This window comes from Quercus robur, chromosome 2 (assembly GCF_932294415.1).
Source record: "Quercus robur chromosome 2, dhQueRobu3.1, whole genome shotgun sequence".
NCBI lineage: Eukaryota > Viridiplantae > Streptophyta > Magnoliopsida > Fagales > Fagaceae > Quercus > Quercus robur.
Window position 1 is genome coordinate 3,622,859 of NC_065535.1, and position 18,923 is coordinate 3,641,781.

Consider the following 18,923-nt stretch of genomic DNA (forward strand, 5'->3'; position numbering starts at 1 on the left):
ACTTTCACTCTCTCTCTCATTTTTTTGGTTTCCATGAGTTCCACCATTGTTGAGGGTGTATGTGCTTGAATTCTAACATGGTATCAGAGCTGAACTGGTTGAGAGCTTCATCTGGTATTTTTTGAAACTCTCTAAATTTGCTAGTTCAATCCTTTACTTGTTTCTTTACTTTCAGCGCTTAGTTCGGATCAAGTAGAATTTTTTTCTTCCTCTTGATTCTTGATTCTTGCACTGCTTTTGTCTCTTCCCTATTTCGTTCTTGAATTTCATTTGCAATTTCTAGCAATTGAGTTCAAAGCCTAGGGATTGTGAGATTGGATTTGGGATTTCCTTCGAATCCTATTTTGTGGTAAAATCTTAGGGTTTCTGCAGTTGATTTCTGTTTAGATATTGATTGATCAATGGGATTCATTGTTGATTCTTGAAGAAATCTTGGGATTACTGCAATTACTTGTCTTTGTTATCCTGGTTCAGTGTTTGTGAATCTTGATTGTAGAATACTCAATCTTGATTGTTTAGTCAAAATTTGAGTTGGTAGATATGGGTGATAGCACATCAAGCACCTCTGTTCCAACTATTCATCCATGGGAAAACTCTTCAAGTCCCTATTTCTTGTCTAATAGTGATAATCCAGGTGTTTCTCTTGTTGTTCAACATCTCACTGAAGAGAATTATAGTACCTGGAGTAGAGCTGTTCTCATTGCCTTGGATGCTAAAACAAAATTGGGTTTCATTGATGGTTCCATACCCAAACCTGAGTCTGTTGATCACCCTTATTATTTTGCTTGGTGTAAGTGTAATAGTACTGTTCTTGCTTGGTTGTTTAATTCTGTTTCGAAGGATTTGCAACCTAGTGTGGTTTATTTCAAGACCGCGAGGGAGGTCTGGTTGGATTTGCAACATAGGTTTGCACAAGGGAATGGTCCTCGTATTTTTGAGTTAAAGAGAGAGATTTGTTCTTTGACTCAAGAAGATTTGACTATCAATGGTTATTATACCAAGTTCAAGAGTTTGTGGCAAGAATTTTCTGAATACAGAACTTGTTCATGTGGACATCAAGCAGAAGAGTGTGTGTTGTCTTTCCTAATGGGTCTTAACGACACTTATGCTTCAGTGAGAGGACAGATTTTGCTTATGGATCCTGTTCCTTCTTTAAGTAAGGTTTTCTCTCTTTTGCTTCAAGATGAGAAACAAAGGAAGTTTGGAAAGAAGATAACCAGTGAATCCTCAGCCTTGGCAGTCAAAACCAATACTCCTTTCACTAAAGGATTCAACAAAGGAAAGTCAGGCAGACCTCAGTGTACCCATTGTGGGCTTTTGGGCCATGTGGTTAACAAGTGCTACAAACTACATGGTTATCCACCTGGCTATAAGTCTAAGAACAAAGGTCAACAAGGTGGAAATTCCTTTGTCAACACAGTTGCTGTTACTGATGTTTCTGAGGAGAGTGTCAGCCTTACTAGAGTAGAATATCAACAGTTTCTCGGTTTGTTGAATACCCAAGCTCACTTTGGTACACAAACACCACATGAGTCTTCTTCTGCAATTCATCAGGTTGCTACAATCATTACCCAACCATCCAAGGATCTTCAAGGGCATGAGATGTCAGGTACTTGGTCTTCTCCTCAGTTTCCAAAGTTACCTTTCCATTCTTTACAATATTCAGTCTTTTCTTCTCATGCCAACACTTCATGTATTACATCCAATGACTGGATTTTAGATAGTGGAGCCACTGATCATATGGTTCACTCACTTCAATTTTTCACATCTATCACATCTGTAGTTCAGATTTCAGTTCAGTTACCTAATGGAGCTGTTGCCAAAGTCACTCACATTGGCACAGTTCACTTGTCTTCTAATCTAATTCTAGAAAATGTGCTTTGCATTCCTACCTTTTCTTTTAACCTTGTCTCCATTAGTAAACTAACCCAGTCTCCATCTTGCTGTTGCATCTTCCTTTCACATTTCTGTTTAATTCAGGACTTGCAGCTTTGGAGGATGATTGGGTTGGGTAAAAAGCAAGGAGGTTTATATACTCTACAACCTACATCTTCTGCCATTCTTCCACAATCTGTCCTAGATATCATTTCCAAGTTCTCTCCTCTTAGCTCAGGTGTTTCTGTCCAAACTTGCTTTGGCTGCTGTTCAGGGTTGGCATCTTTCTCAATTAGATGTTAATAATGCTTTCCTCCATGGGGATTTGCTTGAGGAGGTTTACATGGTTCCTCCTCCTGGATTTGGCAGCAAGGGGGAGGCATGCAAGCTTCAGAAGTCTTTGTATGGTCTTAAACAAGCTAGTAGACAATGGTTTGCTAAGCTTTCTTCCACCATCATCAACCATGGTTTTGTTCAATCCAAGTCAGATTATTCAGTGTTTACCAGAGTTGATAAGGGCTGTATCATCATCCTCTTGATCTATGTTGATGATATTTTGATAGCTAGTAATGATGTGGATGCTGTTAATGCCTTCAAGAAGTTTCTGGATAACAATTTTAAACTTAAAGACTTAGGTACTCTCAAGTATTTCTTAGGTCTTGAAGTTGCTAGAACATCTAAGGGTTTGTCCTTATGTCAAAGGAAATTTACTCTTGATCTTTTATCAGATACGGGCTTATTAGCTTCTAAGCCTTCAAATGTTCCTATGGATCCATCTGTCAAACTGAGCAGTGGAGTTGGAGATGCAGTACCTGATCCTTCAATGTATAGAAGACTAATTGGGAAATTGTTATATCTGACCTTGACAAGGCCAGACATCAGCTACTCAGTTCACAAGTTGAGTCAATACATGAGTGCCCCTAAAATGCCACATCTACAAGCTGCTTACAAGATCCTTAAATATTTGAAAAAGACACCAGGACAAGGTCTCTTTCTCTCTGCTGATTCAAAGCTGCAATTGAAGTGTTACTGTGATGCTGATTGGGCAGCATGTGTGGATACCAGAAGGTCTATATCTGGTTTTTGTATATTTTTGGATGAATCCTTGATATCTTGGAAGTGTAAGAAGCAACAAGTCGTTTCCAGGTCTTCTGCTGAATTAGAATACAGAGCAATGGCTACTGTTACAAGTGAAATTGTTTGGTTGCTTTCATTGCTTGCTACTTTTGGTGTTCATCATAAACAACCTGCTGCACTTTATTGTGATAGTAAGGCAGCCCTTTATATTGCTGCCAATCCAGTTTATCACGAGAGGACCAAGCATATAGAAGTTGATTGTCATTTCGTTAGAGAAAAGATTCAAGATGGAGTGATTAAGACTTTTCATGTTCCTACAAGGCATCAGTTGGCAGACCTATTTACGAAGCCTCTAGCACAGAGACAGTTCCTATATCTTCTTTCCAAGATGAACTTCATTAACATATATAGTTCATCTTGAGGGGGAGTATTAAAGCATGACATTTGAGGCTTCAGGCAGATTGCAGTAGCAGCAGATAGAAAAGGAAAACAGAGAAGCTACAAGTCGTTTTGTATAGATAGTTCTAGAGCTACAAGTAGTTCAACTTTGATGTAATTAGTTAGATGGTAATGGACACGTGTTAGCTCTGTATTAGTAGATTAGTTAGGCTGTGAATAGTTAGTTAGCTTCATCCGTGTACTCTCATTGTATATAAGGAACAGAGTTCCCTTTATTTTAATATACAGATTCATTCACATACAAACTTTCACTCTCTCTCTCATTTTTCTGGTTTCCATGAGTTCCACCATTGTTGAGGGTGTATGTGCTTGAATTCTAACATATTGCATCATGTATCTTTTGTGAAAGCTTAAGTATTATGCAACTCTTCTGTCTTGTAATATATATTTTCTTGTGTTTCAATGCCATAACCCATAAGTCACACTATGTAACGGTTTGTTTTCTGTTTTTTTTTTTTTTTTTTCCACTTAACTTTTATTAATTGCATATTCCCTCCTAAATTGACAAGAAGTTTTTTACTTAGCCTTCAAAAACCACAAACAAGAGCCATCAATATCTATTATTGGTGGGAGAGTGAGAATGATAGGGAGAAAAGATAGACAATGACAAAGTAAAGAGTAATTGTGGTTAAGTCTAGTGGTCGTCTACAGCAGAACCAGAATGGCAGAAAATCTTGAGCGACTGCATCTCTATGATGGTGTGCAATAAATTTCCAAATATAGGAAATATATAGTAATTATCTCTAGGTTAACCCCAGACTAAACATACATAGAATTGTAGCACTTCATCACTACAATTAAGCTCAGGATTATTTTTGGATTACATTACTTGTTACAAAGGCCTACAATAAATTTGGCCGTTTTGAATCATAATTTCTCTAATATCGATCAAATTATTGCAAACATATATAAGATAGAGTATCTAAAAAAAGAACTATAGTAGAGTTTTAGTGGAGAGATGCGTAGTGTGCAATGTGTCTTCATCTTGGATAATCCTACGATAAATGTAGCTTGGAAGTTGGTTGTCCAAATTTAAATGCCGGGTCAAATGGGGCATATTACCTTGTTGGGCTGGGCCCACTATGGGCTCTCGTTTGGGCCAAGCCCAGCCATTGCCTTGCAGTTAAAATTCCGAAACAACAAATACTTATCAATCCTTGTAAAAGTATACAAGTGGGTTTTATAATTCGCGGGCTCTTTATTGTAAACCATTCAACAGGCTCGCCTAATCAGCACAAAGTCAATTTGACTCGGTTAGACTAATAAATAGCAGGACTTAGGTGTAGTACTTAGGTGTTATTCCTTAAATTCCTATTTTAAGATTCTACCATGTGGATTTTTTCTCATGAGATGGAAGTGTTTTTTTTAGTTAAGTAGTCACATGGCTGAATTTAAAAGGGGAACCTAAGGAACAGTACCTAAGGTATTGTACCTAAGTTTTGTCCAACTAATAAAATTGGCTGAAAATTAATCTACATTTTACTCCATTCTCTTTTTATCGAAATTGACGACTCGAGTTTGGTTCCCAATAAGAGTAACGAATATTGCTGCATGCAATTCAACCCTGGCTTCAATTATCAATGAGTGTACTTAATACATGATTATCAATATAGTTTGTCTTCTAGAAATTTGTTACATCAAGGAAATAACAACCTAATGAAGTGATCACACTAAAATGGATTCTTGTTTTATCCTTTATAGTTTATAATCTCCTGTTCAGTCAGAATTTAGCCTTGCATATATATATATATATATATATATATAGCATAATTTCATTTCATGAATGCAACTAAGTTTAGTTTCTATACTTTAATTTTTATTTAATTTACTTTTACATAAAGTTGTACCTTGTCTAAGTTAGTTTAATTATGTTTAATCACGTTCGCCCCGAGAGGGGTGGCCTAATGGTTGGGATCCGTGAATCAGATTTGTGGTCTCTAGTTCGAGCCCGGGCGAGTACCTAGGGAGGAATTTGGGTATCCCTACTGAGGAGCCCTTGATTACCAGCTCTCTCGAGGTGCTAGGATGAGATTTGTGGTCACCCCATACCACAGTAACTATGGCTCAATCAAACATTCCCTAGCGGGGGGTGCCCTTATGGTCACGCCCAGGGGGGTGAGTTATAATGGTCGCCCCCTCCCCCCCTTTCATTCAGCAAAAAAGGAAAAAAAAAATCACGTTCAGTTATCCGTACATCATTATGTCTTGGTTAAAGTTATCTTACTTTTAGCCAAAAAAGAAAAAAAAAAATTTTAGATAATATCAAACCCTTGAAATCAAACTCACTATATCAAGTCAAAATAATAAATTTTCAGTTGAAAAAGAAAAAAGAAAAAAAAAAGATAACAATCTTTTAAAGCCTAAATTGTGTACCATATATTTTTTGGGATAAGACCAAAAAATATATAGTTTCATAGGAATCATTTTTAATATATGTCCAAGTGTTTTATAACTTATCTGATTTTTTTTGGGGATTTCAATTAATATATTTAAAATTCAAACCCCTTCCCTCATTGTAATTATCAAATTATCAAAAACTTAAAAATAAATAAATGACAGATAACTCATTTTATGTAACTATTTTATATAAATAAAAATTTTCATTTTTTTTTTCCTTTTCTTTTTAAAACTAAAAAACACTTAGTGACCTAGAGCATTTACATCCAATTTTGTAAAAATTTTCTATTTTTAACTACCAAAAAGTTACTATATTTGTGTAGGGACACGATTATTTAACGGCCCAATAATGATGTTGGGCTCGTACATGAAAGATCCCTCACAATATGATTTGTAGAGAGTGGGCTTGAAAGGCTTGTCTTTGATCACTGGGCAATGGTCCGGTCCTGTTTTTAGAGGAATTTATATAGAAAAAGGAGTTGGATTTGAACATTTAAGCCCTATAGCGTCACATCCTGAGGGGTTGGACTCCTCGGACTTAGTCCGAGGACGATTAAGGTCTTCCTCCGGTTATCCGGCAGTGGGTTTCTCTTTTTTATGTGGTGTGCATACATTGTTTAAGGGGTTTTCACCCATGGAGTTTTTCTCCTGGAGGTAGAATAGGAGCCCCTGGTTTTTTGTCCATTGTCTCCCGCCCCATATCCAGATTACTTACTTTCTCTTTTATACTCGCTGACGCTCGCTGTCCTTCGTCCACGTGTAGGGTCAACCTTTCCAAGACTGATATTTGTCCCGTCAGTCTAATCCCAGAATCACTAGGGATGGTTGATAAAGCCGAAGAATCCGGCTTTGCTGGATGCAGAGTCTTATTTGGGAAGGGTAATGAGGGCAGCTTTCCCGAGATATTTTAGGTCTCCTTTCCAGTCTGGTCCTATACCGTTTTTGCCCCTCTTCTCGGTGGAATTTTTGGTCTGCCGAGGACTGAACTGTCCTCAGCAACATCTCTGGGCCATTTGGGCTTTATGTTATTGAGCTTAGGTCGTAGCCTTCTTTGGCTTGGGCCTTTGGACTTCCCACGAGCAAGTGGACCTGACCCATAAATTATTGGGCCCCACAATTTGCTTTATATAATTACTTTTACAATACATCATACATGTAACATCCCGTCTTATTTAAATTTAATTTAATTGTTTCTTGAGTGGAATTGATGAATTATTTAATTTATTTTGAAGGTGATATTATTTTATATTATAATATCTACAAAGAAAAAAAAAAGTAACGTGAAGAGTTATTTTGTGAATTATTAATATTAAACTTTTAGTCTCCTTACTAGTTAAGGAAAATGATAAGAGTTTAAACTTTAAAACCTATTTAGATTAGAAGTTTTTTTTTTTTTAATAGTAAAGATTAGAAATTTAACTGTTAGAGTTCCAGATAAACCTTAATTTGAGGTTAATTGGGAATTAAAATCTTGGAAGCATATTTAAGTTTTATGGGCTTTTTGGAGACTAAAGAGATAAGTTTTAGTAGGTTCTAAATACCAGCCCAAGTAGGAACTGTATTTAACGTGTAAAGTTCATTTTATTTAAGAGTACTAATTGGAGTGGGATTGGTCTTCCTAGATTGAATTGGAGTGTTATTTTAGAGGGACAAATTAGATATTTGAGAAGCTTAGCCAAGGTTGTTTTGGTAATTGTAGTTAAACCCTAGCTTGTCCCTACCATTACATATATATAAATATATTTATAATTACTAGATCTTTTTAAATCAGCCACGTGAAAGGAAATTTTCTTTTATTCATCTTGAGAGCCATGGCTTGCTATTCCTTAATTGCTAAGCTTTCACTAGGACGAAATCGTAGAGGTAATCCTTTATTCGTTGAAGTTGATCATTCAGTCTGTTATAGCATGTTAATAATAATATAGATAAATAATATACTTAATCAGCTAAGGTGGATGATTGTTAGGGAATATCATAATGGGTCCACGTCCCATAGATTTAATTCAATTGAATAGTACATTGAACTTTTCTTGGGTTTCTATATACATGTTTACCATGTACTGAGGGTAGTATTGTATTGGTTACCCATTGGATTTGAAGACCTTGGGTCTAACAATGGTTTAGATATATTAGATTAAATTTCTAATAACCAGTACATGATTTCCTTGGGTTGCCAACAGATTCTAATATATACGTGGAGTACCATCACATTCTATATAAGTTTAGCACTTATAGACGTCCTAGGGTGGTGTTCAGGTGGTCCACATGATGAAAATAACACCATAAAACTATAGCCTATAAATGAAATTGACATTCGTACACTTTATGCCTTTTATTATTATTATTATTATTATTATTATTATTGTTATATATACCAATTAGAAATTCTATTTTCGCTTAATCTAAGTCTATATATGTGTGAAACTCCCTCCTAGAAACTTGAACCCCGGCCCTTGCCCCCCCACTCCCACAAGCACTTATACTTGGGGAGTGACCACCATACCAAGGGTGCACGGTGGTAAGTTAAGTATGTTTTAAAGGTATTGGTTTATGATATATTTTTAGAGACTTTTTTATGATAAAGTAAAAAATCATTAATTTTTTTGACAGCTTTTTATATTTTTCATAAAAGTGATGTTAAAATTTTCTTAAAATATTTTATTAACAATTGCTCTAAAAACAGCTGTTAACATGACTTTTTGACTTTGACTAAAATAGAAAATTGAAAAGTCGGTTTGGGATAGATAATTTTTATTGATTGGGTGGGGCAGATTCTTCAACAACCCTAGTAACAGACTCATTTCTTTTTTTTCAATGTGCATCTCTCGAGTTATTGACTAGAATATCATGCCTCTTCTCTTTGCCAAAATTGAATAGACCTTTTTGGACCAATCTTACAAGCCGAATATCACTACAAACTCCTTCAATATAAAATTCAGAATTGAAGTACCAACATTAAAAAAAATTAAAAAAAAAAAAAAACAACAACAAACAAAACAAGATTACTGGTGTTATAGAGATAATTGTAAATTAAGACAAACTAATTTTTCTATTCTCTTATTTTCAGCAGTGGAGTTAGGGATTTTTTCTAGGGGACCAAGTTAAATATGATAAAAATTTTAAGTAAATAAATTATGATTAAAAAAAATGCTTTTCATGAATGCTTTTTCTAGCTAATATATATATATCAACATTCAAGTATAAACTACTAATAGAGTAAAGATAAACCCAAACAATATATAAAGCAAATCTCAAAACTAAATATAAACATATCAACTTACGATAAACAACATATATACCATTCACTTTCAAGTTTTACTTACACTATCTTTAATCGTCATACATCACTCAACAACACACTAACACAGTAAGTTTGTTTGCCAAAATAAAAAAAATAAAAAACAACATAGTAAGTTCAAAATTGTAACCAAATTTGACAACTGTTAGAAATAAAGTCTAATTGGAATGTGTAAACTTTGGGCAATGAAAAGGTTATTTGGGATGTGTAAAGTTGTAGGGACACGATTTTTAACGACCCAAGGATGACATTGGGTTCGTATGTAATGGGCCCGAACAATATAATTTGTAAAGAGTGAGCTTGAAAGGCTTCCCCTTGGTCGCTGGACAGCGGTCTGGTCATGATTTTTATGGAAGCTCATACTGAGGTAGGTTTGTCCTGAATAGTTAAGCCTTACATCGATGTAACTTAAAGGGTTTGAGTCCTCGGACTTAGTCCGAGGGTATCACATTCTTCCCCTTCTTCTTTTTGTAGGATTTTTTATCCTCCCTCTCTCCCTTGGCTTTCTTTCCCTTTTATACTCGCCTTTTTCTTCTTCCCCCGTGGCCACGTGTAAGCTTTCCTTTTTAAGGTGTAGACTCATCCTATCAATCCATACATCCCGTGGTTGGGGGTGGTTGGGAAAGGTTAAATAGCATGGTCTAGAGTATGGGCCTGTCAGATGTGGGGCTCCATACTGCGGTGTTGGCAGCTTTCTCCCTTGTCCTGCCCCTGTACTGAGTCTGTCCTTTTCTTCAGGCGTTTTGTGAGGTGTTGAGCGTGAGATCGTCCTCGGCAATAGGGCTCCTCGGCCTGGGCTTTGGGCCCTGAATGTAAGGTGGGCTAGGACCTCAGACTTCGGGCCCCACAATAGCCCCTCAAAATCCTACTGCCCGACCTTATGGTTGGGGAGGAGGGTTTTGATGATGTTAGGCCTAAACCATGACTTACCCAGCTCTATATTTCATTAATTGTCTGGGTTTCTTTGTTTGCGTGGGAGGCGCGCCAAATTGTGAGACATCCCTTTAGGTTTTCTCACGCGGCGTCCTCGACGTTTCAGTGTTCGAGGCACGCCATTAATATGTTCCCTTCATGAGATCATTCAAACCTTACGGTCGCAGATGGTGTTGGGAAATTGTACCAAGATCGTCTTGTCTGTAGCACTTCTTGGAAACCTGCATGGATTAAATACCACCGGTTTGCTCTCTATATAAATAGGATAGTGGGTTACTCCCCTTGCATATAAACCCTTCGGCTCTCTTCAAAATCATAATCCTTCATTCATAATCACAGTCTCCATATCCAATGCTATCCACCCTTAGTGCAATATGTTTGAGGCACGGATGGGGGTGAAGGAACTACACCCGCCACAGAGGCACCAGATCCTTCCGAGACTTAAGGTGGTGCGGTCTGGACAGGGGAGACACAGACTTAAGATAATCTTCCGTTTGGATAAGGTGGGGATGGTGTCACTACCTCTTTCAGTCAAAATCCGAAGCAGGTTCTGGTCACATTAGATTCTTGGTGTGTCAGAAGTAAGGTTTTCCGCCATCAGCGCCGTTTGCTCTATCGCAGGCGTGGTTAACATGGAGGCTCATCAACTTCCAGCTCCCTGCACCTTTTCTTCAACGGTGCTAGCCTCAAGTTGGGCTCCCTGCACCTTTTCTTCAACGGTGCTAGCCCTAAGTTGGGTTCTTTTGCTGCCTGAGTTATAGGCATGTAAAAGTATTGAGGAATGGTCTCCTTAGACAACATTTTGGAACGACAGCATCTTTCTTCTCTGCACCTCTTCTTTGGCTTTTTCTTCACTCCCTTGTATCTTTTCTTTTCGCTTATGTAGTTAGTTTTTAGTATAAGCTTATTCAAGCTCTTTCATTGTACGTTGTACTATTTCTTTGTCCTAATAAAAGATGAATTTGTTTCCTTCTAAATACTTTTCTTTTCTGCGATAATTACTTTGTGAATGGGTATGCTACATGTGTATTTTCCTTTAATAATACTTAGGACAGGAAGCCTTGTAACAAAAAGCCACTAATTTGAACCTATTGAAACTATCAAATACAATAATATCAATCAATAGCAGATTAAACTTATGAGACTAACCGAGATAACAGCTGAGTGTACCGTGACGCGTATGAGGCAGTTGCCCGAGAATGAGAAACCCCAAATAAACCATCCGAGAAGGTTGCCGTGTAGTGTGGAACTTTGGCCGTGTTTTTGATAATAGCTGGCCTCTAATCCGAGGACCGAGGTATGATTATACCGGGTTGTGTCTAGAACTTGTTTCCACATAGGCTTGAGTCCGAGGACCACACAAGGCCCTGGTTCTGTCCAAAACTTGTATTTTTTCTCTAAGTAGTTGGTTTTCCCATAGGCTTGAGTCTGAGGACCATACAAGGCCTTGGTTCTGTCCAAAACTTGTATTTTTTCTGTTTTAAGTAGTTGGTTTCCCCATAGGCTTGAGTCCGAGGACCATACAAGGCCTTGGTTCTGTCCAAAATTTGCATTTTTTCTCTTTAAGTAGTTGGTTTCCCCATAGGCTTGAGTCCGAGGACCATACAGGGCCTTGGTTCTGTCCAAAACTTGTATTTTTTATCTTTAAGTAGTTGGTTTCCCCATAGGCTTGAGTCCGAGGACCATACAAGGCCTTGGTTCTGTCCAAAACTTGTATTTTTTCTCTTTTAAGTAGTTGGTTTCCCCATAGGCTTGAGTTCAAGTACCATACAAGGCCTTGGTTCTGTCCAAAACTTGTATTTTTTCTCTTTAAGTAGTTGGTTTCCCCATAGGCTTGAGTCCGAGGACCATACAAGGCCTTGTTTCTGTCCAAAACTTGTATCTATTTATTTACCTTTTGAAGGTTAGCTCCTCGACCAAGGTAGGGAGAGTTAGCTTGATGTTGGAAACCCCTAGAGCTTTCCGTGCCATTGGCACTGCGAGGCGTAGCCCCTGGCGGAAATTTATGTTGGAGCAAGAAAAGCATGTTGCTGGAAATGGAGGAACCTTCGCAGACCTCTGCTTGAGAGAGGCCTAACTCCACCGCCACCTGTGTCAACGCGCAAGCCTTCCCACAAACGACGCCAATTGTAGGGACACGATTTTTAACGACCCAAGGATGACATTGGGTTCGTATGTAATGGACCCGAACAATATAATTTGTAGAGAGTGGGCTTGAAAGGCTTGCCCTTGGTCGCTGGACAGCGGTCTGGTCATGATTTTTATGGAAGCTCATACTGAGGTAGGTTTGGCCTGAATAGCTAAGCCTTGCATCGATGTAGCTTAAAGGGTTTGAGTCCTCGGACTTAGTTCGAGGAGTATCACATTCTTTCCCTTCTTCTTTTTGTAGGATTTTTTATCCTCCCCCTCTCCCTTGGCTTTCTTTCCCTTTTATACTCGCCTTTTTCTTCTTCCCCCGTGGCCACGTGTAAGCTTTCCTTTTTAAGGTGTAGACTCGTCCTATCAATCCATACATCCTCGTGGTTGGGGGTGGTTGGGAAAGGTTAAATAACATGGTCTGGAGTATGGGCCTGTTAGATGCGGGGCTCTATACTGCGGTGTTGGCAGCTTTCTCCCTTGTCCTGCCTCTGTACTGAGTCTGTCCTTTTCTTCAGGCGTTTTGTGAGGTGTTGAGCGTGAGATTGTCCTCGGTAATAGGGCTCATCGGCCTGGGCTTTGGGCCCTGAATGTAAGGTGGGCTGGGCCCTCAGACTTCGGGCCCCACAAAAGTCTATAGGGGAGATGTATATCCGTAAATGTCTATAGGGGAGATGTATATCCATAAGTGTATTCATTATCCCATAAACTTTACAAGCATTCTAAGGTCCTATATATATGTGGGATTACTTTACTGTTATTGTACAGATCAAAAGAATTGTGGATGACCAGTTAAATATAAGAGTTTATCAATATATATTTCTTGTTTCTTTTACTTTGATTTATATATTTCTATCATTTTACAATACGTTATTAGCACAAGCTTCTACCCAATTTTGGAAAGGAAGTTGTCCTCCCATTGTTCTTCAAACATCAAAGATTATTTGTGTAGTTCTCTCAACTCATTGTAAGTTTTCATTTTAGGAATTAGTAATTATCCTATTTGTTTGTATTTACGTTTTATGCTCATAATTTTAGTGATTTTTAATTGATTAAAAATTTTATGAGATTCAAGTTTAATTGATTAAAAATATATTGTTAAAAATGGTTAGTGATAAAACAACTCAATCATATCTATAGTTTTATGTAATGTGTTTTGATAAACTTTAAATATGTAAGTATTGTTTCATTACAATCAAATTTTGAATATGTATGTGTAGTATTGTTTCATCAAAATTGTGTATAAAAAAAATATAGTTATTTAATTTTGTAATTTTATATTTGATATAGATGTCAAACCTTACAAAGCTTAAATTTGTTGCCCTTGACATCTTAGGCAGTAATTCCTTATCATGGATCTTTGATACTAAGATTCATCTAGAAGCAATGAATCTTGATGAGATCTATGTTGATGTAATAAATCCTAAAATATTATTATGGCAACAGAGTATCCTAGAAGGATCGTTCAAAAGCAATGTAAGGTTGAATTTTATCAACCATCTTGTTAGCTTTATTCCATGCCAAATTTGCTTGTATTTTAGCAATTAGTAACCCTGTATTTAGGTGGGAATCATGTAAGGGTAGTGAATGAGAGAGTGTGAAGAAATGTTCAAGATTGTGCAAGGATGCAGAGACTCACGGCTGGACTCGCGGGTGACTCGCGACTGGCAAGCCGTCAAAATTGGCACACGTGCAGAGCATGCAGGGGAGCTGAAGAGTCATGCCAGTTGTTGCACTACAGGACAAAAGTCCCAGGCTGGCCAGGCCGTTAGCTCGCGGCTTAAACTCGCGACTCAGCCCAGTCGCGAGGTCAAGTCGCCAAACCACCCTGTTTGGGAAAAACTGATTTTCCACATTCCTTCTCACCCTACTATATATATACCCTTATACCCACGATATTGAGAGAGCTTCTAGAGAGTATTTTGAGAGAGAAACCTTAGAGAAAAACAAGATCGATTCATCCACAATCTTCACATAGAGACTCTTCTAATTCCTCTACTCTCTTCCTCTCCATTGTCAAATCCTTGAGAGGTACATTAGCAAAACCTTTTCTCACCATATCCATATCTGTGAGAAGACCATTTGGTGTTTGGGAAGCAGTTAAGAAGGGACCAATTTCATATTGGTTGATGCTATGGTCAAGTAGAGGAATTCGGTAAGCTAAAGAAGAAATAGGTTCGGTGTAACATCATTGGAGTAGGATTTTGGAGGGCTTAGGTACATTGGGTAGATTAGGCTTGGAGGGTCTTCTGTTGTTCATGTATCCCAACTACATTCTTTAGTGGATTTTTCACCGCTTGGAGGGCGGCGAAGAGGTTTTATGCCGAGGGCTTCGGTTTTCTCTTCGATAACATATCGTGTGTTGTCCTTGTGTTTGCATCTCTCTTCTCTTAATCTTTCTCATTTAATTTCTGTTGTGGATGTGATTTTATTTGGTTTAGATTGTTTATCAATTCTGTTTTAAGCTTATGTTCATATTTTTCACATTAATTATTTGATATTAAGCTTGAATTGGTAATTTGTTATTTGGGGGTCTAAACGTTCATAGTGTTTTATGCACTAATTGAACTTTCAAGCAATAAATTTTATTTGTTATTATTTACATAAAAACTGAGTACTTTAATATAAAAGACCCCTTAGGAGAATTACAAGTTCTAGAAGAACTTGATCATCCTAAAAGCTCAGTATGACTAAAGTTGCAATAAACTAAAAGTGCAAGTGAGTTAATCTAGCACTTTAAAATCAACCCACAATTAAAATTATATAATAGAAGACACATATATCATGTTTCGAATGTGCTCCTGCAATAGCAATATTGAATGCATATGTTTATAAAGTGTTATGAACTAATGTTTAATCTTCTAATGGCTGAACAAAATAATGAGTTGTTGCTGAAAACTATCGAAGGGTCATGAAAATAAGTGTTATAGGTGTGGTATGGAAGGTCATTGGTCATGTACCTGTAGTACTCCTAAACATTTGGTAGATTTGTACCAAGCCTTCATAAAAGAAAAGGGAAAGGGAATTGGAACAAACTTTGCTAATCATAATGATCCTATGAATTATGTTGATTTTTCCAAATGGCGTGGATATGACTCATCTTGATGTCTCTGATTTCTTTGAGGATGTTGATGGAAATTTTGATAATTTGATTGGTGATGGAATTGTCCATACCAATTAATTATTTTCTTTTATTATATTATCGTATTCTAATAAGTATGATTGGTGATGGAAATGTCCATACCAATTAATTATTTTTCTTTCATTATATTATGGCATTGAAATAAGTATTTTTATTTTGATATGTTTTATTTATATTTAAAGTAATAAAGTTTAATTTATATTTTGCATATGTGAAGATGCATGGGTCATACTAGTAAAATCAATTCCAAGACGAATAGAGAAGATTTTTGTATAGCAGACAGTGCAACAACTCATACGATCCTTAAAAATAAAAAATATTTTAAAATTTTAAAATTATGCAAAGCCAATGTCAATACCATATCAGGTTCATCAAACTTAATTGAAGGCTCTGAAAGAGCGATTATCATTTTGCCAAAGGGCACAAAACTTTGTATTGATGATGCTTTGTATTCTTCTAAATCAAGCAGAAATTTGCTCAACTTTAAGGATATACGTTATAATGGTTATCATATTGAAACTAATAACGAAGGCAGTGAAGAATTTCTTTATATTACTTCAATAGTATCGGGCCAGAAGCTCATGTTAGAAAAACTGCCTATTTTCTCTTCTGGGTTATATTATACTACAATGAGAACAGTTGAAACAAATGTTGCAATATACTAGAAGTGTTCAGACGCAAAGGTTTTTATGCTTTGGCATGATCATCTTAGACATCCAGGATCAATAATGATGCGTCGAATTATTGAAAACTCTCACGGACATCCCTTAAAGAACTAAAAGATTCTTTTATCTAGTGATTATCCATGTAGTGCATGTTCTCAAGGTAAATTAATTACCAAACCATCACATTTAAATATTGTTGTTGAGTGTCCATCTTTCTTAAATAGAATTTAGGGTGATATATGTGGACCAATACACCCACCTTGTGGTCCATTTAAGTATTTTATGGTTTTAATTGATGCATCAACCAGATGATCACATGTATGTTTACTTTCTACTAGAAATGTTGCATTTGCTAGGTTTCTTACTCAAATAATTAGGTTGCGGGCACAATTTCCTGATTATCCAATTAGGAAAATTTGTTTAGATAATGTTGGTGAATTCACATCTCAAGCTTTTAATGACTATTGCATGTCAATTGGAATTGATGTTGAACATCCTGTTGCCCATACACATACTCAAAATGGTTTAGCTGAATCACTTATCAAGAGACTTCAAATTATTGCTCGACCTTTGCTTATGAAATCAAAATTACCAGTTTCTGCTTGGGGTCATGCTATTTTACATACTACATCATTAGTTCGCATTAGGCCAACTGTTTATCATAAATTCTCACCATTGCAACTTATACTTGGCCAACAACCAAATATTTTTCACTTGTGCACATTTAGTTGTGCTGTATATGTACTTATTGCACCCCCACAACGCAATACGATAGGTCCTCAACGTAGACTTGAAATTTATACGGGTTTTGATTCCCCATCTATCATTAGATATCTTGAACCTCTAACTGGTGATATTTTTAAGGTACATTTTGAGGATTGTCATTTTAATGAAACAATCTTCCCACCATTAAGGGGAGAAAAGTCATTGCCTGAAGCATGACATGAGATTACTTGGAATGTTTCGACGTTATCTTATCTTGATCCTCATACAAATCAATGTGAATTGGAAGTTCAAAAAATTATTCATTTGCAAGGAATTGCAAATCAATTACTAAATGTATTCACCGACAATAAGAAAGTAGTGAAATCTCACATTCCTGCTGCTAATACTCCAGCACGGATTGAAATCCCTATAAGACAATTAGTTAATACAACAGCAAATGAATCAAAGCCACACCTGAAGTGTGGAAGACCTATCGGTGTTAAAGATAAAATTCCCCAGAAGAGAAAAGGACAAGAAAAACAAGTTGCAACCTATAAAGAGGCTATACCCAGGACACAGGTCACTGAAATAATTGATCTATCCAAAACTTATGAACAAAAATCTCCTGAAAATAAACCTCCTAAAGAGTTATCCCCTAAAGGGGATCAGGTACCTAAAAATAACGAGATCTTGATACATTATGTACATACAGGAGAAATATGGGATAGAAATAAAATTGTTGTCGACAACATATTTTCATATAAAGTTGCTCTTGATATTACCAGAAGTAATGATAATGAATATAAACCACAAACCATTGATGAATGTCAATGTAGAAATGATTGGCCAATGTAGAAAGAGGCAATTCAAGCATAATTAAATTCACTAAGTAAATGTGAAGTTTTTAGACCTGTAGTCCGAACACCTAAAGTTGTAATGCCTGTTGGATACACATGGGTATTTGTATGTAAACGAAATGAGAAAAATGAAATTATAAGGTACAAAGCACGACTTGTAGTACAAGGTTTCTCGCAGAGACCTGGTATTGATTATAAAGAAACATATGTTCCTGTAATGGATGCAATTACATTCAGATTTTTGATTAGCTAGATATGCAATTAATGGATGTTGTTACAGCATATCTGTATAGATCATTAGATAATGATATCTACATGAAAATCCTTGAAGGATATAAAATGCCTGAAACATATAATCCTACATCTCGAAGTATGTATTCCATCAAGCTACAGAGATCTTTATATGGGTTAAAGCAATCCGAATGCATGTGGCATAATCGCCTCAGTGAATATCTTTTGAAAGAAGGATTTGAGAATAATCCAATTTGTCCATGTGTTTTTATCAAAAAATCAGAATCCGGATTTGCTATTGTTGTAGTATATGTTGATGATTTAAATCTTGTAGGGACTCCAAAAGAGTTAACAAAAACAGCAAATTGTTTAAAGAATGAATTTGAGATGAAAGATCTTGGTAAGACAAAATTTTGTCTTGGCCTGCAAATTGAACATCTTCCAAATGGAATTCTTGTTCATTAATCAACATACACAGAAAAAGTCTTGAAGCAATTTTACATGGATAAAGCTCATCCTTTGAGCACTCCAATAGTGGGTCGGTCACTTGATGTCAAGAAAGATCCGTTTCGACCACAAGAAGATGATGAAGAAATTCTTGGTCATGAAGTACTATATCTTAGTACAATTGGTGCTTTGATGTATCTAGCAAATTACACATGGCCTAATATTGCATTTGCAGTTAACTTATTAGCAAGGTATAGTTCTGCACCAACTAGAAGACATTGGAATGGAATTAAGCATATTTTACTTTATCTTCATGGGACTACTGATTTGGGATTATTTTATCCAAATGAATCAAAACCACAGTTAGTCGGATATGCTGATGCAGGTTACCTTTCTGATCCACACAAAGGTCGATCACAAACAGGATATTTATTTACTTATGGAAATGCTGCTATTTCATGGAGATCTGTTAAGCAAACAATTTCTGCTACTTCCTCAAATCATGTAGAGATTATCGCAATTCATGAAGCGAGTTGTGAATGTATTTGGTTGAGATCGGTAATTCAACATATTTGTGAGAACTGTGGATTATCATCAATCATAAAATAGTCCAACAATATCATACGAAGATAATGTTGTTTGCATCACTCAAATTAGGGGAGGCTATAGAAACAAGCATATTGCACCAAATTTTTTTTTAT